General features: G+C 39.7%; 1 non-coding gene across 1 annotated transcript; it reads right to left on the reverse strand.

Annotated features, from left to right (window-relative positions):
* Nucleotides 1-3,067: 3,067 nt before the first annotated feature.
* LOC130964950 (small nucleolar RNA R71) lies at nucleotides 3,068-3,175 on the reverse strand. Its single transcript, XR_009081013.1, has one exon. It is a non-coding gene; the product is annotated as a small nucleolar RNA R71 (small nucleolar RNA).
* Nucleotides 3,176-5,083: the final 1,908 nt, after the last annotated feature.

Genomic DNA, 5,083 nt, shown 5'->3' on the forward strand with positions numbered 1-5,083 from the left:
TCTCTTGATCAACCTCTTCCAAGGCTTCAACTGTGATATGCCTTGGAGGTTGTACACCCTCCTCAACATCAATTTCAAACGTCTTGGAAGGGGGTTCTATGACTGGACTTTCCCATGGAGGTTCTGTATCTCCCAAGTCTTCAACCACTTCTTCCTCTGCAATTATTATGGCTTCCTCCCCTTGTTCCAATACAAAACCATGTTCCTCATTGTCCACCGAAGTTTCGATTATCTCCTTCATGCTTTGCTCTTCTTTTGATTCTCCACATGTAGCCATGGGAGTTCTTTGAGTGCTCAGATATTGGGAAACTATTGTATTTACTAACTCGCCTATGGTGTCCGCAAAATATTGCATACTCTTATTCATCCTTTCTTGCCTTTCTGAAGTATTTTGAAGAAAAACACGAAGTCTGTCATCCATTGGAGGTTGGGATGGATATGAGGATTCATTGGTTGGGAGAGAGGGTTCATAATAGGAAGGTGATTCATCTTAATAATTATATAGAGATGGGGAATATTGAGGTGGTGGTTCTTGTGAGTAATTGGGTTGGAATTGGAGTGGTTCTATATATGGTTCATATGGCTCATAAGGTGGTTGGTATGATGGTTGAGGGTTAGGGTTACATGGAGGTGAATGGCGGAAAGGGGCTTGTGAGTATGGTGGTCTAAAGTCATGTTGAGGAGGGGGTTCATAGGCATATGGTGGTGGTTGTTGATAATCAAAAGAGCGCTCACCATAGCCATCATCTTGATATGCATCACAGAATGGTTGTTGATAGTCCATTGGAGGTGGTTGTTGCCATGAGGGTTGATCAAATCCTTGTGGCTCCTCCCATCTTTGATTGTTCCAACCTTGATGCCTGTTCTCATTATAGTTTCCTCTTCCTGCAACATAATTGTAACAGACTCATAGCCAAAGGGGTGAGAGTTCATAGTAGTAAGAGAAAAGAAAAACAAAAATTAATAAAAAGAAAATATTTTGAAAAAGATATAATTTTTGAAAAAAGATATGAAAATATTTTTGAAAAAGATATGATTTTTGAAAAAGATAAGATAAGATAAAAAAATATAGTGGTAAGTATTCCCGCCTGTCACACGGGTGACCCGGGTTCGATCCCCGGCAACGGCGCCATTTTGACGACGGGATTTTTGCCAGTAAAGAATTTCATAAAAACAGTCGCGTTGTAGATATAGTCTCTAAACCGACAAAAATCCCTTCGTACAAACGTTTTGGTTGTCACAAGTAACAAACCCCTTTAAAATTGATAACTGAGTATTTAAACCTCGGGTCGTCTTCTCAAGGAATTGCAGGGAGGTATGTTCTTATTATTGGCTATGAAAAAGGTAAAATTGGGGTTTTGGAAGTAAGGTGGGAATATATTATATGACAAGTAAAATAAAATAATAATAGCTGTAAAATAAACCTTTGGCAAGGTAAAAGAACTGGAGGTCCTTTCCTAGTTATCCTTATCAATTGTGATGAGAATTAGATTTTTCTCCCACTTTGTTAACCTTTAACTATGAAGGTAAGTTAAGTGGATGAATTCCAATTTTCAATCAACAATGAGTTTGATAACTCTAGAGTCACCAATTATTTAACCAAAGCCAAAAAGAAAAAAAATTGAAACTGCTAGAATAAAAATGCCTTCAGATGGGAAGCAATAATCATGTAATTAAAAGAAAGCAATAATAACTGAAATATCTCAAATAATATTAATTCAAAGAAAATCATAACATGAAAGAGTTCATAAATTTAATTGGAAAAATAAATAAAAATAAAGAACTTGGGATTGAGAGTCATTCCTAAAACTAAGAGAAGTCCTAAATCCTAATCCTAAGAGAGAGCAGAGAACCTCTCTCACTAAAAACTACATCTAAAGTAATACAAAGTGAATTATGAGTGCCTCCCCATGAATGGATGCATTCCCCCACTTTATAGCCTCTAATCTGTGTTCTCTGGGCCAAAAACTGGGTCAGAAATAACCCAGAAGTCACTTCCAGCGGTTTCTGGTCCGTACAGGTCGCGGAAAAGTGACGCGGCCGCATGGCTCACGCGGCCGCGCGGGTTGCGTTCCTGCCAGGTCACGCGTCCGTGTGAACCACGCGTTCGCGTCGTCTGGCATCGAGGTAGCTATGGCAAATTATATATCAAATCGAAGCCCCGGAAGTTAGCTTTCCAACGCAACTGGAACCGCGTCGTTTGGATCTCTGTAGCTAAAGTTATCGCTATTTGAGTGCGAAGAGGTCAGGCTAGACAGCTTAGCAGTTTCTCCAACTTCTTGTATTCCTTCCACTTTTGCTTGCTTCCTTTCCATCCTCTGAGCCATTCCTGCCTTGTAATCTCTGAAAACACTTAACACACATATCAAGGCATCTAATGGTATAAAAGGAGAATTAATATTAATAAAATTAAGGTCAAAGAAGCATGTTTTCAATCAAAGCACATAATTAGGAAGGAAAATGTAAAACATGCAAATAGTATGAATAAGTAGGTAAAGAGTAGATAAAAACCACTCAATTGAGCACAAGATAAACCATGAAATATGGGTTTATCAAGGATCCCTATTATTATTTTCTGTTTCCTTCTTTTTCATATGAGCAGGAGCAAGGACTAGAATATTCTTGTTGAAGCAGATCCTGAACCTGAAAGGACTCTGAAGTAAAGGAAGAGGAGATGACAGCCGAAAATAATAATGCAAGGAGGATGCTTGGTGATTATACTACACCTACTTCCAAGTTTGATGGAAGAAGCAGCTCAATCCCTGCCATTGGAGCAAACAATTTTGAGCTGAAGCCTCAATTAGTTGCTCTAATGCAACAGAACTGCAAGTTTCATGGACTTCCATCAGAAGATCACTATCAGTTTTTAACTGAGTTCTTGCAGATCTGTGAGATTGTTAAGACTAATGGAGTGGATCTTGAAGTCTATAGGCTCATGCTTTTTCCTTTTGCTATAAGAGACAGAGCTAGAACATGGTTGGACTCACAACCTAAAGATAGCCTGAACTCTTGGGATAAGCTGGTCACGGTCTTCTTGGCTAAGTTCTTTCCTCCTCAAAAGCTGAGCAAGCTTAGAGTGGATGTTCAGACCTTCAAACAAAAAGATGGTGAATCCCTCTATGAAGCTTGGGAAAGATACAAGAAGATGACCAAAAGGTGTCCTTCTGACATGCTTTCAGAGTGGACTATTTTGGATATATTCCATTATGGTCTGTCTGAGTTCTCTAAGATGTCACTGGACCATTCTGCAGGTAGATCCATTCACCTAAAAAAAATGCCTGTAGAAGCTCAAGAACTCATTGACATGGTTGCAAATAACCAATTCACGTACACTTCTCAGAGGAATTCTATGAGTAATGGGATGCCTCAGAAGAAGGGAGTTCTTGAAATTGATGCTCTGAAAGCCATATTGGCTCAGAACAAAATGTTGACTCAGCAAGTCAAAATGATTTCTCAAAGTCTGAATAGATGGCAAAATGCATCCAACAGTACTAAAGAGGCGTCTTCTGAAGAAGAAGCTTATGATCCTGAGAACCCTACAACGGCAGAGGTGAATTACATGGGTGAACCCTATGGGAACACCTATAATTCTTCATGGAAAAATCATCCAAACTTCTCATGGAAGGATCAACAAAAGCCCCAAAAAGGCTTTAATAATGGTGGAAGAAACAGGCTCAGCAATAACAAGCCTTTTCCATCATCTTCTCAGCAACAGACAGAGCATTCTGAGAAGAGCTTCTCTAGCTTAGCAAACATAGTCTCTGATCTGTCTAAGGCCACTTTAAGTTTCATGAGTGAAACAAGGTCATCCATCAGAAATTTAGAGGCACAAGTGGGCCAGCTGAGTAAAAAATCACTGAAATTCTTCCTAGTACTCTCCCAAGCAATACTGAAGAGAATCCAAAAAGAGAGTGCAAGGCCATTGACATAATCAAAATGGCTGAACCTAGAGAGGAAGGGGAGGACGTGAATCCCAATGAGGAAGACCTCATGGGACGTCTCCCAGACAAGAAGGAGTTCCCTATTGAGGACCTAAAGGAATCTGAGGCTCATATAGAGACCATAGAGATTCCATTAAACCTCCTTCTACCATTCATGAGCTCTGAGAACTATTCTTCATCTGAAGAGGATGAAGATGTAACTGGAGAGCAAGTTGCTCAATATCTAGGAGCTATCATGAAGCTGAATGCCAAGTTGTTTGGTAATGAGACTTGGGAAGATGCACCTCCCTTGCTCATTAGTGAACTAGATACATGGGTTCAGCAAACTTTACCTCAAAAGAAATAAGATCTTGGTAAATTCTTAATATCCTGTACCATAGACACCATGACCTTTGAGAAGGCTCTATGTGACCTGGTGTCAGGCATAAATTTTATGCCACTCTCTGTAATGGAAAAGTTGGAGATCTTTGAGGTACATGCTGCCACATTCTCATTAGAGATGGCAGACAAGTCAATAAGACAAGTTTATGGATTGATAGAGGACGTGTTAGTGAAGGTTAAAGGCCTTTATATCCCTGCTAATTTCATAATCTTAGACACCAGGAAGGATAAGGATTAATCCATCATCCTTGGAAGACCCTTCCTAGCCACAGCAGGAGCTGTGATTGATGTTGACAGAGGAGAGCTAGTCCTTCAATTGAATGGAGACTACCTGGTGTTTAAAGCTCAAGGATCCTCTTCTGCAACCATGGAGAGGAAGCATGAAAAGCTTCTCTCAATGCAGAGTCAAATAAAGCCCCCACAATCAAATTCTAAGTTTGGTGTTGGGAGGCCACCATAAAACTCTAAGTTTGGTGTTGAACCCCCACATTCAAACTCTAAGTTTGGTGTTGGGAGGTCCCAACAATGCTCTGATGATCTGTGAGCTCCATGAGAGCTCACTGTCAAGCTATTGACATTAAAGAAGTGCTTATTGAGAGGCAACCCAATTTTTATTTATCTATATTTTTATTGTTCTTTTATGTTTTATTAGGTTCATGATCATGTGGAGTCACAAAACAGTACTAAAATTAAAAATAGAATAAAAAACAGCAGAAGAAACAGCACACCCTGGAGGAAGAGCTTACTGGTGTTTAAAAGCC

This window comes from Arachis stenosperma, chromosome 2, assembly GCF_014773155.1.
Source record: "Arachis stenosperma cultivar V10309 chromosome 2, arast.V10309.gnm1.PFL2, whole genome shotgun sequence".
NCBI lineage: Eukaryota > Viridiplantae > Streptophyta > Magnoliopsida > Fabales > Fabaceae > Arachis > Arachis stenosperma.